Raw genomic sequence first — 27,404 nt, forward strand, 5'->3', positions numbered from 1 at the left:
TCTGGACGTCTCCCACTGCAGTTACTGGGTGGTGACTGACTTGGTATGGCTCCACGATCTAATAGATGGGAGGGTGCTGATGGGTAATTTATCTTTCTACCCCTTGATGGACTGTTCTGAGGAAAGCTTTCTCTATAGCTTATCCTGGGAGACTCTCTCTTTGTGAAGGGGCTAATTTTGAAAGACAATATCTTGCATTTGCTTCCCAGTCTGACCTGCCTCGGCTCTCTTTTCCATTATCACCCTCACCTGGGATTCCATCTCCTTATGAAGCTTAGAATTTAAGCCTCAACCAGGCTCAATTTTCCAGGGCATTTATTCCAGGACTGTAAAAGTTCTGTAAGTGTTTAGTAAATTGAAATGAAGAAAAAAATAGAGTCTGGGCTAAATGGGGGCTTTTGTTTAATCATTTTCATCTTTCTGTGCTTCAGAAGCGCTTGGTCTGCACCTCTTGACCCAGTCACCTTGTGGATTAGTAGGGGTGGTGCCTGGAAAAAAAACAACCAACATATTAAAGTCTATTTCACTGATAGTAAGGGGTCTACCAGATGAATTGAAGAGAAGTTGCATTTCCAAAAGCCTGTTTTAATAAGGGAAGAGGAAGGGCAAATGATTCAGAGTGAGAATAGTCCAGACTGGGGGCCCGAAGCCCATCTTTCCTCAGAAACACAGTGTACTTCTAGATAAGTCATGGTTGCCTTCTCTAGGTACTTTCCCTGTTAGAAAAACCCCTATGTCATTTCTGGCCTTCATTCTTCCTTAAGAAGAAAACGGAAGTGTTTCTCCAGTGTCTTTTCAATTTCATTGAATTTATGATTGATGTGTATATGAGACTTGAAAGACTGAAAATGTGAAGCTTCTGTTAAAAGGTCAAAAGGAAATTATTATTATTGTTATTTACCACTCTCTTGCCTTTAGTAACTGGGAATTGTTAGAAATTTCATAGTAACTAAGGGAAAATTGTTTCAGACATTCAAGATGTTAAAAAAAAAAAAAGATACACAGCCTCTGTTGTATATTTTAGTGCATGTTGGTACCCAGGGCCAAGACCTTTGTGCTCTTGGGAAGAAATGTAGACATTATTATTACTTTTATTGCTATAACTGTTATTAATAATAAAGAGGGTTGTTACAGAAATGAAAGTAAGGAGGCACCAGCTATGCTGACCTGTATGAAACCTTTTGCAATTTAATGAAAAAAGACAAGAAGAGATAACATTTAGAGTATTATCTATTTTTGTGTGTGTATATGAAATTGGGGTCAAGCAACTATATCTGCAGGTAACATCTTTAAGGACTATGTAATCGATCAAATCCATAGTAAATGAGGAAAATTCTAATTTTGTATAATTTGGCAACTGAAAAGTATGAAAAGGAAAGCTTTGTTGGGAACTTTAAAAAACTCCTGAAAGGTCTGCTTTTATCAAGATACATGTTGGGGAGGTTTATTATAAATCAACTGATCAGACCATGACTCATCTTCAGGGATGTTACTGGAAGTGGCTATTTGGATCTTACCATCACTGGAGGTAATGCTTGATCTTGTCACTGACCATAAAGATGTTTCAAAAGCAGTGACATAAGCTGCACTCAGTAGAACCCACCAAAGCCACTGCAGCAGCAGTGTATTTAAGTGTTTAGTCCAGCAAAGACATGATGTTCATCTTGTCTTTACTTCTGCTGTAAGGGCAGACATGAAGAAACATTCATTGTGGCTAACATAAAGTCATTACAAATGAGGCAAGAGAGCAGTGGAGTGTAAAGCAAGCCGTCAGTCCCTATTAGTGGGAAAATTAAGAGAAGTTGTGGTGCTTCATGTTTGTGGATGTGGAAGGAACAGGATTCACATGTGCATTCATCGCCGCCATTTGTAGACTGGCAGGAATCCTGGACTGGCACGGCTGACCTGGGGTGGGTGTGGGGATTGTGCTTCCAGGCTGCATCAATGTGGGGGGGGGGGGCTTCTAAATGCCATATGTGGGGCAGAGAAGGAGTGTAAGCAATAGGTAACACTAACAGGTTTTGGGTTCAGATAGAGGAGAAAAAAAGTAGAGGAAATAAAATGTAAAGGCTGATCATCCAACCCAGACTCCTCTTCAGTGAAGAAATCCCTTTCGTTGTGTCCTGAAAAAAACCACAGTCAATAGTATAGCGCAGGGAGACCGTAATGTCAGTCTGGGGATTGGCTGCATCAGAATTTTCTAGGGAGCTTTAGAAATACACCGCCCAGATGTTCTGATTCACTAATCTGAAGTAGGATTTGGGATTCTGTATTTCAAAAAAATCTCTCCAAGGGATCCTTCTAGCCAGTCATGTTTGGGAATTCCTGAACTTTATTTAAGCACCAACAGTAACGCTGAGCTCGTTACTATTTCGTTCCTGGTTGACCAATGTGATTATAAGTTGTTATCTTATTTCAGACCCAAATCTGCATCTTCAAAATTTCCACCCATTTTTTTTAATTCTTCCTGGAATTCTTGGAGTAATTTAAAAGTCTTGGGTCAAGTTGGAGAACTTGAATTTGTGATGGACCTCGTCGTCATAGATTTATGATCTTAACCAGCAGCAAGGTAATATTGGAGCAAAGAATATGAATGATGAATCGACTCAGATATGGGGATTGGAAGATCAGCGAACTGAAGAATTTTAGGATGCTGGAGAGGGTAAAGTTGAAATGACCATACATTACCGGGGGACTGTTGAGGCCTTCAGAGCAAGTGTGGACTGGGTATGGGGAGCTGCCAAAGGACTAAGAGGTCAAAGGGTAGACTTGGATGATGGGGGAGATTCAGTATAGGCTGGGCTGGTAGTTAACTAGCCTGCCACTGATTTCCCAGGCCTGGATACAGTAGGTTCTCAATAGGTGTTTATTGACTGACTGACGATGGCAAAAGGCAGATACAGTAGAGAGGTGAGGATGGAAGAAGAAAGTGAGGAGACTGTATCAGAAAATAATTGACTAGAAATCTTAGAGGTGAAAAGTTCTTAGCGGTGGGAAAACCCAAGTTGGGGCTAAAGTGTGATGGAGTTGAAAGTGACAGCAGTTGAGAAAGGTTGTGGTTGTCATCATGGGTGATTCTGTTACTGAGAATTATGGCCAAAGATTGGGGAGAGTAACTGTCACTAAGATGTGAGCAAAGTGTTTGGAGATGATACAGACATGAAATAGAAATGGCAAAGGGCATGAGAAATGGCAGAGAGCATGAAGTGTGAGGGCCTGGCTCTGTCTTATGGGTGAGTTTGGGCATGTCCCACATCCATTCTGGACCTCTGTGTTCTTTTGAGTTAATAACATCTTTTCTACCTCTCGTTCAGAGTTGTTGGAAGCTTATATGAGATACAGTGATAGGTTTGTAAAAGTCACTTTGAAAGGTTAGATGATCTCAAAGGACTGTCCTAGTTTTGAGATCATGCAACATAACTATTCCAGTTAGTTATTACAACATATTGATGTTATGATATGTGACAAAATATGTATGTATGATAAAGCTACAGTTGAACTTGAAAGAAAAATATCTAAAACTAGTACTCTAGCACAAGTAGCCAAACAACAATTAAGCTAAATGACCTCTATCTCTGAAATTAATAGGTCAAGTTTGAGGAAGATGATTCTAATATTTCTTTTTCTTTCATCAAGCACCTGCTGGCACTTTTTGAAAGATCCAGAAATCTACATGTTGGACATGAATCTTGCTGTTGCTGTAAATGCACCTTCCACAACTTGATTTTCTGTAATATCCATTACTCAGGTAAAACTATGTTGCAACTAAATGCTGCTTTGATGCTGATACTTAATTTTCAAATTTATCACAATTAGTTATAATTCTATAACTCTATAAATTCTAGTGAGTAGGCAGTTTTCCATAATGTTTCTTTACATCTCTCTCTCTCTTTTTTAAAAGTAAGCTCTATGCCCAATATGGGGCTTGAACTCACGACCTCCAGATCAAGAGTCGCATGCTCTACCAACTGAGCCAGCCAGGTGCCCCTATGTATCTCTTGAACCATGGCTCCTCTTTTGACTTCGGAATATTCAAAACTCTGCACCCAATCTAGGAGGAAGATTGCAGTTAAAAAGATGAGTCTATACAGTTCTTACATTGGCTTTACTTTCTACATTATTGTTTCTGCTGTGGAGCACAATCTCAAAGTCTCACGTATATCCAAAGTTGGATTCAGGTATGGTTTCTATTAAGTGGTCTCTTGCCCCTCATTTCTAACACAGTATTTGCAGCTAGTCCTTTAGGACGTTCAAAAGCTTAAAATATGTTCTTTTGGTAAAAGAAGGGGATATTCCCAGATTCATAGTGTTCTTCCTTGAAGTGTACTTGAGAGAAACTGGAAGTCCATTTCCAGGAGTCTAGTCTGTGGCAGAGGCATTATTTATGGCCTAAGAACATCATAAATACTGTAGGTTCTTTATATAAACCTTTACTGAGTGGTGTTGGTTCTAAGAAGTAGAGGCTAGAGGTGAAGAGAGGAAAAACATTCTTCTGAGAAGGATGAGGTCACTGTTCCAGCATTTGGAAGGGTTTTTTATCAATTTACAACTAACGCATGTCTAATGATAATTACCATGCACATGTATTACTCTTAGCAAAATAAGATACAAAGCAAGGGGCTGCGAGTTATTCCAAATTCTCTTGCTAAAGAAATAACGAATACAGAAAACTCAGGGGAACCTTGTACCTAACAGATGAACCTATTTGGTTCAGCTAGATTTCCCAGAACAGAACTGGGAGAACTGTTTTCTTTGCTTTGAATTACAGAGATTGAAAGTGGAATGATGTACATAGTGGCTTGCAGAAAAGGAGACTAACCAATGGAGAGATGGTTTTAGAACAGTAGAATGGGAATATTTTATATTACTTTGGCATTTTTCCTGGGCCCCCCATTGCTGTAATATGACTGCACTATTTCCTTATTCTGTTTTGCTCAAAGTTTTGCCTACTATATATTATGGATTAAATAGTGTCTCCCAAAAAGGATTTGTTGAAGTCCTAACCCCCAGGTCCTCAGAATATTTGGAAATAGGTTCTTTGTAGAGGTAACTGAGTTAAAATGAGATCATTAGACTGGGCCCTAATCCAATATGACAAATGTCCCTATGTAAAAGAAATTTGGACACAGAGATAGGCATGCATGGAGGGAAGATGATGTAAATCCATACAGGAGAAAACGGCTATGTGAAGATGGGGGCAGAAATTGGAGTTAGGAAGCCATAAGCCAAGGAATGCCTGGGGCCACCAGAAACTAGGAGAGCCATGGAACAGATTCTTCCTCATAGCTCTTAGGAGGAACCAATCCTGTTGACACTTTGATTTTGGACTTGTAGCCTTCAGAACTATGAGACAATAGGCCACTCAGTTTATGGTACCTTGTTATGGCAGCCCTAGGTAATTAATACACTCTACTTACACCAAACCTAGGAACTTTTCATGTTTCCTCCAGTCCTTTGCTGTCTATTGAGAAGTAAAATTTCAGACTCCCTAAAATGTCCTTAACTCTATCCTCCACCCAGTTTCCTCTGCACAGCTGTAGATGAATGGTAGGTAAATATAGTCCTCGTTGGGAGGATTCTTACTTGTCCAGAAAGGTTGAACTGTGTAAGTGACATGAATTGTAATGCAGATTACTTCATGTCAGGACCACTAAAACCTTGAACCTTAAGCATCTCCCAGATAAAGGAATATTGACAGATCTTAACTATGGAGACGGTGTTGTGATAATAACCAATTCAACGCAGAATATTGCTTTTTTCCAAGGAAGATTCAAGTAGGGAGTCAATAACATGAACTTTCACATCAGCTAGTCCAAGATGAAATACTAGCATGGGCATCGATTAATCAAGATGGTCTTGTCCCTTGTGTTCTTGTCTTGGGAAAGAACTTAGTTCAGTATCTTTAAGATTTATTCACCTTGTATTTGCACTGATCACATTCATTGAACTGCAGACTGGAGCCAAGAACTATATTTTGAAGCTGAGCTGGTGATAGGCAGTCTGTCTCAGTCCTTGGAGTAAATCCAGCCATCTTAAATATTGAAGTGTTACTTTATGATGCCCTGGAGACATTTTCATCATGCCATATTCTTTGTGATCTGCTGAGACCAACCACTGAATTTGAATGCTTTTCCAAGACAGGTAGATTCTCTCAGTAAAAATTACTTAAAAAGCTGGTGTGAATGACTGATAGAAAAATACCTATCTGGACATTTAAGAAATATAAATAAAATATACCTGGTGGAAAGAAAAAATTATTTTGACTTAACACGTGTATAATTATGTCCCTACCCGTATTCGTACACAGATTTTCTTTGAGTCCAGTTTATGCACCTATAGAGAAAGGACTGGAGCTTTAAAAACTCATTTGCATGTTCATGAGTACTTTACTTTATATCGTCATGGTCCTTTACCAGTTAGATACTGTTAATTACCACTGCTACTACTCCTAACATTAGCATTTAGTGGGTATTTACTGAGTAACAGGCAATGTGATAATTGCTCTTTCTACATAGTCCCTTTTAATTCCTTTGACAACCCTATGAAGTATATCTCTTTGTCTCCATTTTACAGACTAGGAAACCAAGTCTTAGCAATATTAAGTAGCTTGGACAAGGTCACACGGTGAGTGATGATGCAGGGATTAGAGATCCAGATCTTTCTGATCCCAAAGCTTGTATTCTTATCCACTTTGCACTTCAATCTCAAGTGTACTGTTAAGTACAAAACCTCTTATTGGTAAAGGCTCAACTCTGACAGTCCACTTTCAATTGGCAGAGATCAGTTCAGAGCTGACATGTGTACAAGGAAGTAGCAGGATGCCTCAGGGACTGAGTAATGCAAAAGCAGCACCAATGGAGAGAAAAGCCATTCCTGGCACTAAACAGCCAGCAACAGCACCTTTAAATAAACGTAATGGACACCATATGCTAACTAACTTGGATGTAAATTAGACAATAAAAAAATTTTTTTTAAAGGAAAAAAAAAAGGAAACGTAATGGGGACTCAGTCCCTTGTGTATACCACATGTAGCCATAGCCAGTGACTGAGAATCTTGTGTAATGAGGGTACAATTCAGGAGGTGACCATCCAATGCAACACTACAAGGGACAGGAACATTCAGAGTGTGCAGAACAGGTAGAGGAAGGCTAGAAAACTTGGGTGACTGAGAAGAAGAAATGGGTGGGATGGAAATGGAAATAACTCTTGGCCAAGAAAAGGAATTATAAGAAACCCATATGTATTTTAAAACATGGCCATGAGTCCTTTGATGCCCTTCTTATGAAGACATAGGGGTCTATGCCTCTTCTGTTGAATTGGGACAGGCTTGTGACTGCTTTGGCCAAAAGAATATTATGGAAGTGATGCTATGTCACTTCTGAGGCTAGGTCACAAAAGACATGGAACTTCTACCTCTCACTCTTGAGCCCTGAGACTCTAGGCAAGAAGTCCTATTACCCTGAAGCTGCCATACTGGCAGGGTCATGTTCAGGTGCTCTGGCTGATAGTCCCGGTGTTACAGCCACTTGCCTTCCCCTATAAGGTGCCAGACATGTGATTGAGGCCATCAGTCAGCTGAATGCAGCAGCATGATCACCATCAACATCATGTGGAATAGGTGAATCACCCAGCTGAGCCCAGCCCAAATTCCTGATAGACAAAATCATCAACAACAGATAAGTGGAATCCCTAAGTATGAATTCATAGTTTGTTAACCATTTCTATTCATTGACCTGGCAGAATAATTGCATGTGGAACTTTGGGGCAGATGTCGAACGACAGAGGTCTCCATTGTGAGTGGGATTATGAGATCTCAGAATATATGCACAGTTGTATGGAATGACACTGGTTATATGGGAAAGCAATCTGCCTGGAGAAGGAATGGATTGTGAAGATTGTGTCTCAAGTACTGGGCTAGATCTTTGTGGTTTGGATTCTAGTTTTAGGTCTCCTACTGACACACTGCCAGAACTTGGGCAAGTTCTACAGCCTTGTTAATACTTGCTAATAATACCTGCTGTACTTACCACCTAGGGAATGAAATGTGGCCTTGAGAAAAACATGAGCTAGTATGTGTGAAAGTAATTTACAAAAGGAAGCGCTACAAAAATGTATTACTTCTTTGTTCATTTGTAGATCTTCACTGATACTGCTGCTCAGCACTTATCACACTGTATTCTCTACTCCTTGTACCTAGAATAGTACAAAGCTCAGAATAAGTGCTTAATGAATATTTGTTGTAAGGCTTCTTAGACTTAATGCTAGATAAGGCAGACTGGAGAAAATTTAGTTGGACACTAGTGCAGATTTTTTTTTTTTTTGTAATGTTTGTGGTATAAAAAACATTAGAGATAAACCATTCCCATCCATCTTAATTTTCTAATGCACTCAATAGAATACCATATGTTTGAGCTTGACAAATATTAGTAAAAAGTCAAATGAGATCTGTCATCCAGAGGTTGTAGTAGGTATAATACTTACCAGTTCTGTCTTAAAGTAGAAAGAAGCATGGTAGGAGAGAAGGATAAAAGGAAGACATAAAGAGGTGCATCATCTCAATGGTTAATAAGACAGCATTGTCCAGATGTTTATGGCCTGGAAACCAGCCTGCTAGAAGCACTGAGTGTCCTTTACTGACAGGGAAATGCCTGCATGCCCTGAAGGGTTACAGAGGAAGTTCCCAGGCTGGTACTGCCCTAGTTCAGTTAAACAATCACTGTGAGCCTCTTCTGTTCCAGACCCTGCTCTGGCTGCTCAGGAGTATAGACATGCCAAAGATGTGATCCCTTCCTGTGGGAGGCTTATAGTCTGATGCGAGGACGCTGCCTTCAAGTTGTTTGCGAACTTAGTCTGTGAAAGTGTTTCAGACGCCCTCCTTCCTCTGCCCAACACTTTCTTCCTTTTAGGATTTGGGAAATCTACTTGTAACAACAGAAAGCCACGGTGAAGTTGCACAGATGTGGAAAGCCTTCCATGTCATTTTCTTTCTTTTTTTTTTAAATTTTTTAATGTTTATTTATTTTTGAGAGAGAGAGAGAGAGAGAGAAAGTGGGAGAGGGGCAGAGAGAGAGGGAGACACAGAAACCAAAGCAGGCTCCAGGCTCTGAGTTTTCAGCACAGAGCCCAATGTGGGGCTTGAACCCACAAACTGTGAGATCATGACCTGAGCCGAAGTCCGGCACTTAACTGACTGAGCCACCCAGGTGCCCCCATGTCATTTTCTTAATCATTTTTGGCACGCAGTTCTTCCTTCATAAGGGAGAGATCATAGTTTCTTTACTATGTCTGGAGTAATTAAAGCAAAACACCCAGAATGCATCTAGAACTCTGCTGACAATGTCAGCCAGGTTAAAAATATCTTTTTCATAATCTCTCTTTTTCTTTCAAAGGTATTAAAACATTCTGTAACTTGTGCAGCCCTTACAGGGATTAGGGATAGATTTCTATGGTTTGACCCTGTTCCTTACCTCTCTGCAGAAATGGGGCCATGAGTGAGAAGAGTCACTGGTATTGCAAGATGTAGAGAGTATCTGAAGACTTCTCATTTCTGAATAGCTCTACCTCTGATCATGCCTGAAATTCCATTACAAATCTATTTCTTGAAGGTATTTTGTTTTTATACTCCCTATTAAGATGCAAAATTTCTAAGTCCAAAGGAGACAGTGTAAGTAGTGGAAATGAGAAGAAGCTTTAAGCTATATAGACCTGAGTTTAAATACAAAATCTTCTGCTTTGCTGCCTTGGGAAAGTTATTTAACCTCTCTGAGCTTCAGTTGTTTCATTCATAAAATATCTTGGACGGTTGTTATAAGGCATACAAGTAATGTATGCAAAATGGTAGACAATGAATGGTGGTTGTTGTTCATGAGCCATTACATCAGCTAATCGAAACTACCCTAGGGTAGGTGCTCTGGGAGGGAAGAGTCAACCAGAATAGTAAAGAGGGAGAAAAAGGAAGGTAGGAAGGCCTTCAAAATATTTCCTGAATCACAGTTTATTTAGAGCAGGGTATCCATGAATTTGGATGGGGAAAAAAAACCAGAAGTCTTTATTTACACTAAGCTCTAATTGAAATGTAACATTTTCTTTTATTATATATATAGCCAACAAACGCCAGCAATATTGGCAGTATCTGTGAATCATCACCAAATTATATATATTTTATAACATATTACAGTTGTTACAGGTATTTCAAAATAGCATTTACACTAATTACTACTTTATATATATTTTAAGTGTTTATTTATTTTTAGAAAGAGAGGGAGAGAGAGTGAGCAGGGGAGGGGCAGAGAAAGAGGGGGAGAAAGAATCCCAAGCAGGCTCCACTCTATCAGTGCAGAGCTCAACACAGGGCTCAATCCCATGAACTGCAAGATCATGACCTGAGCCGAAATCAAGAGCCTGATGCTTGGCTGACTGATCCATCCATGCACCCCATGACTACTTTCAAATTATGATAGATATTATTCCAGGATAATATGCTTATCCTGCTATTAATACATTTGTTAAAAAGCACATATATTACTATGTCACAAAATTGCTTTTAAAAATATTTTGATAACAGTCTTTTAAGATATTTATCTGCTTTTGCAATGTTACTCATTTGTTTTATGTATTCTGAGAAGAGGTCTATGTAATCACCTCCCAAAGAATTGAAATGGGGATCCTAAGGAGATATTTGCACTCCCATGTTAATTGCAGTACTATACACAATAGCCAAGATATGGAAATAACCAAAATGTCTATTGGTGGATGAATGGATAAAGAAAATGTGGTATATTTATGCAACAGAATATTATTCAACCTTAAAAAAGAAGAAAATCCTGCCATTTGAATTGAATGGATGGGTGGATTGGGTGGGCATTATGCTAAGTGAAATAAGCCAGAAACAGAAAGACAAATACTATATGATCTCACTTACATGAGGAATCTGAAATAGGATTACAGAAGCAGAGGGTAGAATGTTGGGTAACAGAGGCTGGCAGTGGAGGAGATGGAAATGGGAGATGGTGGTCAAAAGGCACAAAGTTTTGGTTATGCAAGATGAAGAAGTCCTTGAGATCTACTGCACAGCATAGTGCCTATAGCTAACAGTCCTGTACATACATCATACATCAAAATTCACTAAGAGGGTAGACCTTATGTTACATGTTCTTTTTAAGTGTATAATGCAATACAAATGTTCTTTTTAAGTGTATTGTACACGTAAACAATTTTGTTAAAAGGTACATCTCATGTTAAGTGTTACCACAATGAACAAAAAAGTATACAGCCACCTGGGGGAAAAAAAAAAAGAAGGATTCACCAGATGACCAAAGGGGCATGGGATGAAAATTTTTTAAATTTTGTCTAGAGCAAAAGCCAACTGGCTAGTGTAGCTAATCAGAGCCATCAGGAGTTTATCTCCTTTTCTGAGGTTTGTTGATAACAATAGACATTCTCATCATTCCAGCCTTCTATAAAGAAAGCAAAGGGAATTGGAGATATCTCTACCTCTGCCTCTACATATATCTATCTTTATCTATACATCTAAGTACTTTTTCTTCTTATCTTTACATCCAACAGTGGTCACTGTGGACAAAAAAAAAAAAAAAAAAAAAAGAGAGAAATGTGTCACTGGAATGCATTACAAACAAAGTTAAAAAGAAAGGTTGCATTCTGGAAAACAGTGAGGAACTTCCTCAAAAACATAAAAATAGTGGTACCATATGATTCAGTAATTCCACTTCTGGGTGTTTCCTCAAAGAAACTGAAAACACTATTTGAAAAGACATATGCACCCCTGTGTTCATTGCAGCATTATTCATGATAGTCAAGATATGAAAGCAACCTAGATGTCCATTGATGAATGACTGGATAAAGATGTGGTGTATTTACATGATGGAATATTACATAGCTATTAAAAATAAGAAAATCTTGCAATTTAGGATAACATGAACGGACCTAGAGGGTGCTATGTTAAGTGAAATAAGTCAGACAAAGACAAATACTGCATGATTTCACTTATATGTGGAATCTAAAAAACAAAGCAAACAAATAACAAAAACCAGAAACAGACTCATAAATACAGAGAATATATGGGTGGTTTCCAGAGGGGGAGGGGATGAGGGAATGGGAAAATAGGTGAAGGGGATTAAGAGGTACAAACTTCCAGTTATAAAATAAATAAGTCATGGGGATGACAAGTACAACATAAGAAATATAGTGAATGATATTGTAAGAATTTTGTATGGGCACAAATGGTGACTAGACTATGGCTATCATTTTGTAATGTCTGTAAATGTTGAACCACTATGTTGTACGCCTAAAACTAATATTAAATGTCAACTGTACTAAAATAAAAAAAAAAGAGACTAAAAAGAAAAGTTGTACTTTGTTTGGCCTTGAATATCATATCTATCTCTTTTGAGTAGGAAGGAAATATTAAATTAGTCCAACGGGGAGATGGGGAACAGAATGAGTTCATTATATTTTTATGAAACAGTTGAGATATCCAGTCTGTTCTTCCTGGTCCCCTCATCTGTAAGATGGTCGAATTATTTAGGAAATATTTTGGGGACTTTATGCCTGGCTCCCACAGTTTCTCCCTCTTCTTTTCTGTTTTTTTTTCAGGTGTGTTTTAATTTATGGGGGCTGAAAAGGATACTGAACACTAGTGACCAAGGACTCTCAAATGCTATGACTGAGAAGGCAGTAAAGCAAGGTAGGGAGAGTGAGGTATGGAACTGGGTGCAGAGAGAGGGGGAAAGAGAAGATACCAAGAAAATTCACGAGCACTCTGACCTGGAAAGAACCAGCTTGACTAGTGGCATCAGTCTTGTTTTTTTGCTCATATACTCCATGAAAGAATTCTGCAAGGTTCTTTTTGAGTTGACATCTAAAATTTTTTATCATAAATTTAAGTAGTTGGAAAGTACGTATTAGATAATGTCCTGAATATAATATCTGTGATTAAAATATATTTTCATCAAAACTTTGGAGCTGCAGATTTAGCTCATTAACTTTATGGAGAGTGTCCATCACATAAATTAATTGGCAAAGCTAGTCCTTATTGTCAAACTGTTCTGCCAAATTGGACTTGCTTTATGTCAGAAAAAAAATCTCACTTCATTTTTTAATTCAAAGAAGGGTGTTAGCATGCAACCCTTTGAAATCTTCTTGCTCCTGAATTCTGACTCTTAAGAAGTGAAGGAAGAGCATCTCACACTCATTACATGCCAAATAAACTATAGAACATATTAAGTTAAAAAAAAAAAAGAGTGGAGGAAGAAAAGAAGGAAGTGAGGGGAAGGAAGAAGGAACAAAAGAGGCTCACAATGAGTTTTTCTCCTGCTTTCAATATGTTTCTGAATCTCTCTTGCCTTTCTCTCAAAGGACTCTCCCTCAGAAGGAAGCCATGGATGTTCTGACACCTCAGGACAACGCACCTGAGTAGGACCGTGGTGGGCGAAGGGTATGCTTTCCTTGCAAAGTAGAAAGAGAACTACTGGGGGAAAAAAGTCCTTGTGGCATGATCTTAGACAAATTAATTTCAGAAAAGAGGACTGAAGATTTAGCAGTTGATTCCCCAAAGTTATCGCTTCCCTTGGAAAGTCTTCATGCACCAGGGCAAGTGTACCTGTACCTCAACTTAAACACCCCTGAACTAGTTCAGCTCCATCACACTTATTGCAATTTGCCCCCAGTTCGTCTTGATATTAGTGGTGGAGACCAGAACAATCTACTGATCCTGAACTCTTTCCACCACTACATCTGCCACTGCCCCAGCGTGCCTATCAGAATCCATATGGGTGGGTTCAAGCACTGTCGTCCCCTCCAATTAACCAAAGTTAGTGAATGATGATGATGATGATGATGATGGTGATGATTTTTCTCTGTAAACTCCACATGGTAAACCAGCCTTTTTGGTTTCACAAAACATGAATGCCCTGACTCTTTCTTTCTTTCTTAAAAAAAACAACAAAACACTGCCTTTGTTCTTGTGATCCCGCTGAGAAGGAGGGGGAACTTGACTTCCCATTTCCACGCAGTCCTTGTCATTGAGCAGCAGTGGGGAGTAACACCCCTTCGAAACACAGGAGTCGTTTATGTTTGGCACGCTCAGAGGGAGAAAAGCTGAACAGATAGATCTCTTTCTTCAAGCCGTGCCTCTACACCCCACTGGAGTGGGAAGGGGAGGTCCCATCAGTGTGGTTGTTGGGCCAATTGCATTTTCCCCCATAGGCATGAATTTGCATGGAAATTGCTGCTTTGTGTTGGAAGGACTCTTCTAAACATTTCACCCAAAGAATTATGCCCACCATGGGAGTTTGCCCTCTGGGTTGTATCTCTGTTGGACCAGGAAAGTGAAATTCCTCCGCAAGAAAGGGCTTGCCTCAGGAATTAGCAGCAGAACACTCCAGCAGATTTCATCTGTCTCCTGCGTTGTCTGTGTCCACGGCCTGAATAGTAGTGTGGGGGTCGTGGGACTGAAAGGTGGGTTAGGGTTTTGATCTTGCCTTAGGGACTGGAGGAAGTATTAAAGTATTTCCCCAAATTGTCCCCAACGGGCAGGCAAAGGTCCAGAGTATGCTCCAGGGTTGCTGGAGGAGTGAAGTGGGAGGACAGTAGGAAAGAAATCCAGGCAAAATTGTGCAGTGGCCGCCCAGTCTCTCTTCTCAGGTTCCTCGTCCCTTCCTTGTGGGGACTCCCACTGACTTCATGGCCCCTATCTTTCCTCACTTGCCTCTTGCTTTTTCAGGAAAATGCCTGACACCTGGTATCTACCCCTCAGGATGGACTGATGTTTGCTGATGCTTTTCCCTGGGGAACAGTCTCCTGCACTTCCATGGTGGAATGAAAAACTTGGCCTGAGGTTTTAGCCATCATGAACAGGTAGGGAAGTTTTTCATTTTAATTGTATTTTTTTTTTTTTTTTTTTTTTTACTAAATCTTCAGCATATAGGTGATCACCTACTCTCTCGATGCAAGATTGGCCCTGTTTTTGACATCTTCTTTCTGTGAAATGGCCAGAACTCAGGACGAATCCAGGAAATGTGGGATGAAAACACCTCTCAGTGTTGGCATAGAGTTGCATTGCTGAAGTGCTAGGTAAATATCTGCAGAATTCCCTCAGAGAGCTTCCAGTCACAGTCATGGTTCCTCAGACAGGTTAGAACCCCCAGAAAGTCCAAAGGGCTTCTGGAACCACTGTCAGCTGACTCCAAAGAGAGAGGACTGGAATGTTAGCATGTTTACGTTTGTGGAGAGGAACTGGGGGGCCTCTGGGAAGTAGTTGAACAGGGGAAGCTGAAGCGACCCTTTCACCTCAAGAATTTAAAGAGAAAAAGACCACATATGTATGAGGCAATATCAAATAGGAATAAAAAATAAATTCAAGTATGAACCTTTGAAATATTAATACATCTAAAGTGGCTTCAGGAGACAGAGGAGTCTACTAGGTGGTTTTTGATGCCAGGTTTAAAAATTTTTACTCATTTCAATTTTCCATAAATTGCTGTGTTTGATCCGGGGGGTTGGGTCTTTTTATATAATCATGAAGTGGAATTTTGCTAAAAGGACAGCATTAGCAAAGGGAGCAAGGGTTTGGATGGAAGGATTAGGATGATGTGAGCCAGCACAGAAGAGGAGAAGGCAGAGAAAAAGCAGTAAGAGTATGTAAAGAAAGAAGAAGCTGACCTTGATTTTTGGGCACCACGCAGGGGTTGCAAACTGTCAGTCTTTAGGTCACACCTGCGTGTCAAGGGCACATGTAGTTTAAAAATAGGTAAAGATTGCCAATAACATTTCAAAACTGGCAGACTTCACATGAAAATCTGGGTTTCTGAGTTCTCTGGGAAAATCAGAGGAGCTGGCAACACAGACTACAATCCTCTGTGGTAACAAGTGGGGTAAACTGAGAAGTGGCTGGCTCTTTCTGCTGGGAAGGAACACTACAGTTTGCAGGTGTACTCCTGATTGTCACACTCCAGATCACCTCACTCATTTACATCACCTGCTCTGCCTGTGTGGCACTTAGTTTGTAAGCTCTGGACTCAGACTGTCTTGGCTGGGGGAAGAGAGACTGGGCATTGCCTGCTTCCCGAGGGAATTGCTGGTCTCTGCTGATGTTCCTGTTGACTCCTCTGGTCAAAGTCATCAGTGTAAAGGACATTGACACTGGCTGCTCTGCCTTGCTTTCATCACGACCTGCCAGGCCAGGCTACCTTTTCCAAGCATAGCTCTGTAATACAGAACCTTGGGCTGGAGTCTCTGGAAGGCTGAGCCTTTAAATGAGGGAGGGTGTGGGCATGGGCTGTGTTGCTATACAGTATGTAAACCAATTTTGGAGTCAGCCTCTAGGGCACTGGGTGGCCTGAGTCAACAGCTGTTATTATAACTCCCCAAGTACCTCCCTCTGCTCGACACCCCTCGCCACTTTCTTTACATCTTCTATACTCCTGTGGTGTTGCTTTTCTTTCCATGTTTAGTCCATTAAATTATCATAATTAGGGACAAACTAATAAAATGCTAATGGGTACAGAAAAATAAGCAAATGGTACGTAACATCAGAGTAAGCAGTGAATAGTAATAGAGTATAATGTCAGGGGTACTCTCTGCATTGACTGGAGGGGAAAGGCAAGAAAGATGTTCTGTTGAGCATTAAAGGGATGGAGTTGTAGTCATTTAGAAAAACGTCTTCAAAAAAGAGGTCATACTACAGTTGAGTTGGTCAAGGGCTGCTGCTGATGTCTATGGATCTGAGAAGGCAAAGAGTGTGCATCACAGTGGGGTGTTAGAAAGCTAGGAAGACGTGTCATGACATCTTGGAGGGCCCATGTGGACAGCAGCCATGAGCTCTGTTGGACACGCTTAAGATCAGAAACTGGAGGGGCATCTGGGTGGCTCAGTTAGTTAAGCATCCAACTCTTGATTTCTGCTCAGATCATGATCTCATGGTCCAGGTTCATGAATTCGAGCCCCATGTTGGGCTCTACGCTGACAGTGCTGAGCCTGCTTGAGATTCTTTCTCTCCTTGTCTCTCTGCCCCTTCCCCCACCTCAAAATAAATAAATAAACTTTTAAAAAAAGATCAGAAACTGGAAATGGCGCTTTAGGGAAAGGACTTTTCCAACTTAAACACAAATACTGAATTAATAATTTTTATAATAATTAATGTACCAATGAGGCTGTGAGATGAATAATTTTTCTGAACTTTAAATAGTTCCAGAAGTGCTGTGAAAGACAAATATGTAAATTATGTAGTATTCCAAGAGAATAATGCATCTGAGAAATGCGTCTGAGAATACACAGATATGAATGAGGTGAAAACTCAGACCCACATGCCTTGTTTACTGAGACATTTTATTTTCACATTCATGATGCTATGAATTCCATTATTTGGAATTGTTCTTTATCTGTTTACTGAGGTAGAGTTGACACAAATGTTACATTAGTTTCAGGACATTATTATTGTTTTAAATGAATATATTCCTGTTCCTCTGCATAGTAAGACACATTGGTCCTCCCTTACAGCAGAGGCTCATAATGGGTCAGGAGGCATTTCAGGAACTAAGATTACCCTGTCCAGGACACCCGAATTCAAATCCTGTCTTTACAATTTACTAGCTGTTAATCTTGGGGGATATTTATCTAAACACTCTAACCTAATTTCTCAAATGAAGATAACAATACATAGTACTTTGGGCTGCTGTGGAGGTTAAAGATAAATGTATAAACCACACAGTTTAATGTATGGGACCTAGTTAGTCTCAATAAATACTGACTTTTTATTATAATGGTAACAATTTGTGTTGCTATTCCAGAAACTGCTTTTGGAAGGTCCCAGATTCTCTTATGAGCCTATCAAGCTGTGTAGCATGAGACGAAGTGAGACTATGAGCACAGATGTGATTGCTGCCACCAATTTAATATCTTTTGTCATCATGTCACCTTTGCAAAGCATTCATGACACTTATGTTTACTGAAGAACCCTAGTGGGTAAAGGTAGTGAAGGGAAAAGCAGAGATGGATATTTAGCACCAGGACTGCGATATCAAACAAGAGAGAAGACAGAGGCTCTTTGCAGCTCTCCAGGTGTACCTGGTAGAGAAGGAAGGCAGGAGAGAGCTGAGGTGCTGGGGGCTCCATGGTGGGACCCTGCTGATTGTGCTGGGGGAGTGGCAGCCTTGAATCCCTTACTGTGGTCTGAACTTCTACAGCCTAGAAGCTAAATAAGCCTAATTAAGCAAGCAGGCAAGCAACTTTTGCAACTGGGGGAGCTGGAAGGGAACCCATTGGCTGGGGGAGCTTTAAAAGAAAGAGACCAGGGAAGTGGCAGTAGCCTTGGCCGTGGCCAGCACTAGCTGTTTACATGTTCTCTTCTCCAGCATCAGTGGTGACTAGGGAAGGGCAGCAGGAGGAAACAGTCTAGAGCAGTGACACCTGCTGGAGTCAGTGGCCCCTGACCCCCCAGTGAGAACGGCTCCAGCCCAGGGGGAGGGAGGTGCCGAGGTGTGCTCTGTGCTGGTGAAGGAGACTTCCCCAGGCTCCTTTGAACAGAAATTTCTTCTAATGGTAGTAGATTTTCTTCTAACCAAATTTCTTTGTGATTCATGTGGCCAATATGCTGCAAGTCGGGGAGTTGGTGCAGCTTATTGGGCAGTCTAAATTTCCTCAGCTTTCTGAATGGTGCTTAAAATGTGAAAATGCTGACCTGACCCGCTAAAAGGTGCCCTGAGAATCAAGTACAAGTATTAGAATGGACATACTTTTGAGATTTGTCGGGTACCGAGAGCTGTATTGGCTGGTCACCCCTCTCCTACTTTCCCTGCCTCCGTCTCCTCTGCTTCACTATAAATGCAGTGATGATTCCCACCTGTGAGTTCAGACCAGCTCCAGTACCTGGGTCCAACTGGAGGGTGGGGGAGGGGAAAGAATATAATCTAGATTATTAAGAAACTCCCTCCCACCGGAAGCAGGTGTATCTCCACGGACTCACATTGAGGAGTGCAAAGTGCGACTTCTGGGCTTCTGTGTCCTTCTCTCCCAGGGTGTGCTTGTATGTTCTCAGTTTGTCCCAGCAAATTCATTCGCCACGCGTGTGCGTCCTGAGCTGTGCTCTGAGGGCTGTCTAGTGTATCCCCTCCCATCCCCTCTGCTGCATCTGGCCACGGAACAGAAGACAAGGATGTATGTGTCTGTGTGCGCCTGGGCTCACTCCCTGCCCGGCCTGCGTTGGCAGTGGCTCTGCTCCTCCTTCAGGGGGCGCACCTTCTGTTTGGTGGCCCTCTCTTATAGCCACCCCGACAGCTCTCTATGTCAAAACCCCCTGAGAGACAATTCCCACAGGCCCCTTGCCCTTGACCCAGCAGGCCCAGTGTTAACTCCTCCCTCAGCCTCACTTGGCAGCACAGTGGGTCCCAGGTCAGTTTTCTTTAACCCCGTCCCCTCCGTTGAAAATACTCTCTTCATGAAACTCTCCATTTCCCTTTCTTGCATGCATCTCTTTTCTTCCAGGACCACGACTATCCATCACCTGAGCCCTGGGAGCCCTAGGTGTGGTTCCCCTAGCCACAGGGTTATCTGCCTCCACCGTCACTGTCAGTCCAGGGGTTAGCTGCCTAGTTGCTCTTCTGTAAACCAAAGACTGCTTGCCTGACCTGTGTGCAGTCCCTCCCCCAGGGTGTTGGCTGCTTGTGCAGAACTGTACAGACAGATCTCCTACAGCTGCCGCTGAAGCCCTCAGACCCCTAACACTCGATTGCCATCTGCTTCTCTAGAGGTTCCCTGCCCTGCAGATCAGATCAGACAGCCTCACACTCATCTCAGTGCCCTCATCATAAGGGCTGAGACCACTGCACCCGCTCCTCCGTTGCATGCCTCCCTGCCCCCCCCCAGCCTAGTCTAGCCCCCAGTCTGTCTTCTTCCATCCAACTATTTCTCCTGCCCCCTGCCCTCCCTTGTCTTAGTGAGCCTGTGTCACCAATGGCATGAACCCTCCTCCCCTGAGCTGTGAAGGAGAGCTGTCTTCCAGAGGCTTCCCACTGAAATAACACAGGCAGAGTAAGAGCTTTGCTGATGCAAAAAGTGACCTCTGAAACTGCCCTTGAATTTGGAATGAAGATTTCAGAAGCAGAGCTGAAGAGTTAGACTGTCTTTCTCAAAAATCTGAAGCATTTTCCAGGGAGAATACACATATCATATTTTACATCACCTTGATTTGGTATAATAGTATGTGTTTCTGAAAATATTTTCCTGAAGTTTATAGAACCAAATAAAAATGTATAATAAATATAAAAGTATAAATGTGTACATATAGTAGTCTTTTAGAGTATACTGTTAATGTATATTTTCTCCTTATCCAAGTATGATTGTATGATTATGTGCTTTTAGTCAATGAAAGCTATCAGGGCAAACTATACTGTACCTTCTCAGCTAAGGAGCATTAGCTCACCACACTGCATCTGTGGTCAGCAACGAACCCTCTGCCTCCCTAACTTGAGTGGAGGGTATTCATCAATGCCTGTGTTTACTTTGTGCCACTTAATCTAAAGAATATGTTTAATCTCTAATTGATGATATAAAGCCACCAAGGGATAGTTCTGGACTTGCTGCAAAGAAACACAACATCCTGGGTGTTTGTGACTGGAGAAAATGTCAAGTAAGTGGTTGGGAATGAACAGTCAGTTAGGGATGGGTGAGAGGCCTTTGCCATCTTGAGGAAACTCAAAAACATTCCTGTAGCCTGGGAGGGTCATCCAAAAATGATAGCCATGGTGGCTGGAAGAAACAAGGTAAGAGACTTCTCATGACTTGAAGGGGGTTGAAGAGAACGAAGGGAGGGTCTGTCTGTGGATGGTGACATTGGTATGTTATTCCTTATTCTATAAAGAGACTATGCTCTAAGCACTGGGTCCAGCCACCCTGCCCGTTCCCAGCATGGTACCCAACCTCTGTGCTAAAAAGACTCTAGGAACCATTTCTTTTCTGCTCTTTGTAACAGTTACCCTGAATATATTCTGGTAAATGAAACAAAGGGAAAAAATGGACTTTCTATCTAGAGCTAGCTACAGCTATGCAAAAGAGGCCAAACAATGCTAGCTACAGCTTTGCAAAAGAGGCCAAAATAAGCAGCTGTCATGCATTTATCAAATTCAGGACTCTCTCAAGTATTAAATCAATCCCATCAAAACAGTTTTATTGCTGATGGATGAATGGATTGAAGTAGATGTATAGCTTTAAAAGGGCTTGCCATTTGGAGTAGAAAACTTGCTGTGAGGCCCAGTGGCTTGGTGCCACTCTCTCAGAGCCCAACAGTATTTACTGAGTAGGTTCCAATTCTGTTGCTCCTGGGCTTACTTTTCTGAATTGTGCTATTTTAAGAGTATTCTATTTTCTAAGAACTTCAGATCAAATTCAGAACATTTCCGTAATTCTGGTGCATTGTAAATAGCCACGGTCATTCACTCAAAATCATTTCATGTCTAGGCCAGTGCTTACCCCAGGTTAGTTTTTTGGTGACTATAGCAGAAGGAATAGTATCTGGGTCTAATTGTATTATAAATTATTTTACTGTTTCTCTAATTAGCAATTTGACTCATGGTGACACAGTGGAGTCTCTCATTGTAATTATTGCTGAAATTAAAAAAAAATTTTAGTGTTTATTTATTTTTGAGAGAGAGAGAGAGAGAAAGGCAGAGAGAGGAGACACAGAATCCAAAGCAGGCTTCAGGCTCTGAGCTTCCAGCACAGAGCCCAACGCGGGGCTCAAACTCACGAACCGTGGGACCATGACCTGAGCCGAGGTCAGACGCTTAACTGACTGAGCTACCCAGGTGCCCCTATTGCTGAAATTTAAATGGAAGGCCCTGTTTTATGTATAAAGACAAGCAAAGCATAAGTTGTGTTTCTTTCCCGGAAACAATGATGAGTTTACATTGATCTACTTATTTTCTTTCACCTGTCTTCATGCTGTGTAGTAAGTGGCTGGGGTTTGTGAGTTTATCTGGGACACAGTGGCTCAACCAAGTCTAGCAGCTTCAAAGAGCCAGGCTCTGTTCCCTTGATTTCTTGGGTCTCTAGGAGTGTTTGTATTTCCAAGGGACCGGCAAACTGAGTAGTGAACAACAAGTGGGCAACAAGAAACCAACTGTCACCTGTATGGTCATCTGTATGGAACAGCTTCTCGTTAGACCACTACACCTTCAGTATCTTTAAAAGGACATTCAAAGGACTTTTCTGAGGAACTTTAATGTGGGAATTAATTTGTGAGAATGAGCAAAATTCTCCAGTATGAGAAGAATTCTCATAGCACATTTGTTCATTATGGAAGTGTTTCTTTTATTAGCTCAAAGAAACCAAAAGATTTAACCTTCCTACACTTGCTAATCACAGAAGCATGTTATTCAGAGTTGAGAATACTACAAAGTACTTGTCAGCTCCCTGAAGATAGGTAGAAGTGAGTGAATTTAAACAGAACAAGACAAGGGAAAGGGCTTTCTCATTGGAGAAATTGGTGGACGTTGAAATGAGCTACTTTTAGAAGACTATGGAGTTTTTTTTTGGTTTAAAGACTTTTAAAAATAGGCATAGATCCCTATTGGTCTGTAGTATATTTGATTTATAGACATAAAGGAATGGACTAGAGCAGTGCTTTTTTTTAAAAGTTTGTTTATTTTTAGAGAGAGAGTGTGAGCAGGGCAGGGGCAGAGAGAGAGACGGAAAGAGAGAATCCCAAGAAGGCTCCGCACTGTCAGCACAGAGCTGGACACAGAGCTCGATCCGACAACCCACGAGATCATGAACTGAGCCAGAATCAAGAGTCAGATGCTTAACCAGCTGAGCCACCCAGGTTTCCCTAGAGCAGTACTTTTCAACTTGTGCTCAGTGAAAGGTTTCTCAGGGTTGGGTGGGAGAAGGTCAAGTGGAGGCTGGGATGAGCTGGTCAGACACAGGCACATGCCTCTTCTGTGAGGCATGTGCTACTAAACCCAGAAGGGATACAATCTTCATCTAGTTATTTAGTTCCAAACTTTAAATTCAGACAAGGGATGATCAGGAAGCAAATATTAATGGCTATAAAGCATTGAAAATTCACTTTGGAATGAGAGCATTTCTTCTTTAAATATTGTGGCTAAGAGAACTCTCACCGAGTTTTAGTGTATGTACATTAGAGGTCTCATACAAAGAGGTCACTGTGTGTGGCTTATGGTAGGAACTAAATAAATGTTGAATGAATGGGTGCAGAGGAAAGCAGATATAGCAAAAACACATTTAGCTTATTTATTACTTGAATATTATTGGTAGAAGAAACATTGAACGTATTTGTTGTGTAGAAAAGGGGTCAACATACCTTTTGTTCTGTAAGTATTCAGTTTTGTGGGTCACTCTATCAATGTTACAACTACTCATTTCTGCCACTGTAGCATGAAAACAGCTACAGGTAATATGTAACTGAATGGACGTGACCGTGTTCCAATAAAACATTATTTGGAAAAATCAGCATCATGTCAGATTTGGTGGGGGGCCGTAGTTCGGTGGCCACTAGTGTGGAGCACAGATATGATCAAACCTCTCAGCTTCAAGGTATTTTGTGGGTAATGAATAAGAATATTAGGTGTTAGGGGTGCCTCATTGGTTCAGTCAGTTAAGCATCCAACTCTTGATTTTGGCTCAGGTCATGATCTCACAGTTAGAGCCCTGAGTTGGACTCTGTGCTGATTGCATGGAGCCTGCTTGAGATTCTCTCTCTTACTTTCTCTGCCTCTCCCTGATTGTGTGTGTGTGTGTGTGTGTGTGTGTGTGTGTGTGTGTATGCACACATGCACTGGCTCTCTCTCTCTTTCAAAATAAGTAAATAAACTTAAAAAAAGAATATTAGGTGTGAGTATCATCAGTAATAGTGGCTTATTGTTTGGATCAACATTTTGTGTAAATTTCTATTTCAGGATAGCCGAATAGAAAGCAACTGCATGTATATGTGGACAAGTGTTCATTTCATTTTGCTATCATTTGGCAAACTATTTCTTTCTCCTATTTAAGCTCCTGTAAGGTGCCTCTAATAATAGAATATTAGAAAAAATATGTATTTAACAGAATAAAAAGTCTTATTTATGAAAAGCTTTGTGTGCCATAGATGCAGAATTTTTAACCTATGGAATTGATTCCTTTTCTTTCTTTAAACAAAAATTTTTAAGCTTATTTATTTTGAAAGAGAGAGCACAAGTGGGGTGGGGCAGAGAGAGAGGAAGAGAGAATCCCAAGCAGGCCTTGCACCATCAGTGCAGAGCCTGACACTGGGCTTGAACTCATGAACTGTGAGATCATGACCTGCGTGAAAACCAAGAACCAGATGCTCAACTGACTGAGCCACCCAGGCACCCCTAATTCCCTTTCCTTAACACTGATAAAACCTTTCTTTAGGAAAGACCCAGTAGTAATGGAACCAGATAAAGTCAGTGTATTAATGATAGGCAATCCAACATGACCAAATGCAAGATGTTGAACACAGCAGAAACAAAAATGGCTGACTCATAAATCGGCACGGATTTTGTAAATGTCTCATGTACTACAAAGCGACTCTCTTTATGGAAACCCTGACGTATTTATTCTTGTCCTCTCTCTGTCTCTATCTCTATCTCTGTCTGTCTTTTTACACACACACACACACACACACACACAGAATTTTGTATAATTACTGGCACTTTTAAAATATTTTATTATTATGGCATCTCAATACTTATATTGATTACAGTAATTGCATTAGTTCAAATCATTTCAAATTTGAACTACTTTATAAGAAGATTAGGACATTAATTGTTTTGGAATTAGAACTATAAAAGGAAGCAATCTTTATGCAGGGTGGATTTACGATATAATACTAATTATCTCATTAACCTTACCTGTAGAACCATTAACATGGTCAAAAAAAATCCAGGAAAGTATAATATTTCAGTGCACAACACTTGTTAGAAAAACAATTTATAGCTAACTTGGAATAAATATCATTATGCAAATTCTTTTTTTAAAAAATATCTGATAAGTAGCAAGAAGATAATTAATACAAACTTGCATGGTTGGATCTAGAAAATATCTGGAAATTTAGCAAACTTGGTCCTGGGATTTGTGTGACCCTAAGTAAATCTTTTAGCCTTTACCTCAGATTTTCCACTTATAATGCAGGGTGTCATTTTTTAGAATCACAAATGTAAGATAATGAGAAATTAGGTGAATTTATCTGACAATAAGCTTTTATTTTTATTTTGTGTTATTTTTACTAATAATGTTCCTGAAACTCAAATGAAATGATTTGTTTATGGTCTCATAGCTCACCGGAGCTTTAGGGGTGCAGGGGGTGCTTTTCTATGCCAGTGTGGCCTGACTTTGACAAGAATGGGGATTTCTTGGTGAAAGCAGGTTGTCCAGGCTGGGGTGTTGAGATCATTTACTCAATAGTCTCATCCGGCTTCCCTCTGGCTCCACCATCCCTACAGTTCTCCCTGAATTCAGCCTTCTCTGGCAGAGCTGGAGAGACAGCGGGGAGGTTCTGTCATAGCTGTTCATGTGAGGCTGGTGCCTTGGAGTCCATCTCAGAGAAACAGAAGCCGTTTCTGGCTTCTGTTCTGTAAAACAAGATGACGGTAAATAGGACGTTCTGGGAAACTGACGGTTCTGTTTCTTCCTTGTGTCTGGCACTGTGCTACTGCTCTCGGTTCTCACCAATTATGCATGCCCTGCACATTTTTCTAAAGGCTTAGACAAGAGCACAGCAACGTATGTTGTTCTCTAAGATAATGCACTTTCTTGGAGTAAAATCACCAGATTTTGGGTGAAGAGACCCGGTCCCAATTGTGGTTCTTCTACCCCAGATCTTCTATTATTTGCAGCCTTGGGCTCATCGCCTGGCCTCTGAGCCTCGCCTGTAAGGAGGGGATACTGCTATCTACCTTAAGGTCTAGTGGTAACGAGAAAGAGAAATCCCAGCTCCACCATTTCTTAGTGGCAAGTGATGGAGGGAAAGTTACTCAACCTCTCAGTGCCTTGGTTTTCTCATCTATAAAATGAGGATAATTACATAATATCTACCTCATAGGGTTGTTGTGAAGATTGAGTCACTACATGTGAAACACTTAGAGCAATGCCTAGCACATAGCACGCATCAATATATGTTAGCTATTCCAATTACAGTTATAATATAAAACTGCTTTGAATAAAAGAACTAAATTAACGTAAATAATTATTTATTAGTGCCCAAATAAGAGTTGGCTTTATGTGGGTAATGCATTTCTGCATTTCTCAGAGTGTGGGGATCCATCGATACTTGGTAGAAAGGACTTGTTCCAAATATTACATTCTCTCCATTTTCCTTTTCGTTTCTTTTTATTGTGGCTGATTTTTCTTCTCCTTATCTTCAATTTCTCTTCCATACTCTGGGAAATGAAAAGTGATCTTGAAGGGAGAAGATGAAATTCTTTCTACTCCTCAGAAAAAAGAGGCTATAAAACTGCAATATAATAATGCTAACAATAAAAATAATATGTAGTCAAATCTGCAAGCAGCACAAACAAACTCAGCTTGGCTTTGTTTTTTGGTGTGGCTGATGAAAGCCTGCAAGTTTGTTCAATGAGTTGTAGGAAGCAGAGCACAATTCAGGTTATAAGGCATCCCTGCAGTCCAGTAAAATTGTTGAGACTGGGTGGGGGAGGGCTTTATCAAATGTTTCTCTCCCATGTATTTGTAAGTTTGAAATGACACGGGCTTATTAGGTAAATAGATTAAAAATGTGTTCCACTGTGAATGATCTATTGTCTGGGACAAATATTCTGCACATAGACTATTAGGATACTAATCTGAAGAGTGGGTGTTGTAAAGGCAGACAATGGTAAGGATGTGGGTTATGTGTTATTGAGGCAACTGGGTGGTGACTAGGAGGCATTTGAGTAGATTTCCTATAAGTTCCTCATGTGCTTCTGTCTGATTTACACAGCTGGCTCCTTGGAGGGGGACTCTGCAGGACACTGCTAGCTGTCTATAAATAACAAATGGTTCTACAGAGAGAAGAGGACTCTGGGACCACCAGATAGTGGTTGATATCCACTGCCGCCTCTACCCCAATCTGTCTATTTCTTTCTCATCTATTTCTGTCTATCCATTATCTATCTATCTATCCAACCATCAATCATCTGTTATCTATCTATCCATATATATCAATCAATTATCTATCATCTATCATATTTATCTATCCATCTATTAACTATTTATGCATCCATCCATCATATGAATTATGTATGTATGTATGTATCTGTCTATCTATCTATCTATCTATCTATCTATTACCCTTCCATTCATCTTTCCATCTATGATCTCAGATTAAATTGAATTCAAAGACACTGTTGCAGCGCACCTGGGTGGCTCAGTCATTAAGC

The 27,404-nt window shown here is 40.7% G+C and overlaps 1 long non-coding RNA gene across 1 annotated transcript in view; it reads left to right on the plus strand.

Moving 5' to 3' along the window:
* Window positions 1–9,484: 9,484 nt before the first annotated feature.
* LOC125173934 (uncharacterized) overlaps window positions 9,485–27,404 on the plus strand; it is an 85,350-nt gene continuing 67,430 nt past the window's right edge. Inside the window, exons 1-4 of the long non-coding RNA XR_007155195.1 lie at window positions 9,485–9,605; window positions 12,613–12,703; window positions 13,375–13,453; window positions 14,741–14,874. This is a non-coding gene — a long non-coding RNA (uncharacterized LOC125173934). The remainder of the gene's footprint in view (window positions 9,606–12,612; window positions 12,704–13,374; window positions 13,454–14,740; window positions 14,875–27,404) is intronic.

Source organism: Prionailurus viverrinus, chromosome C1 (assembly GCF_022837055.1).
Source record: "Prionailurus viverrinus isolate Anna chromosome C1, UM_Priviv_1.0, whole genome shotgun sequence".
Classification (NCBI taxonomy): Eukaryota; Metazoa; Chordata; class Mammalia; order Carnivora; family Felidae; genus Prionailurus; species Prionailurus viverrinus.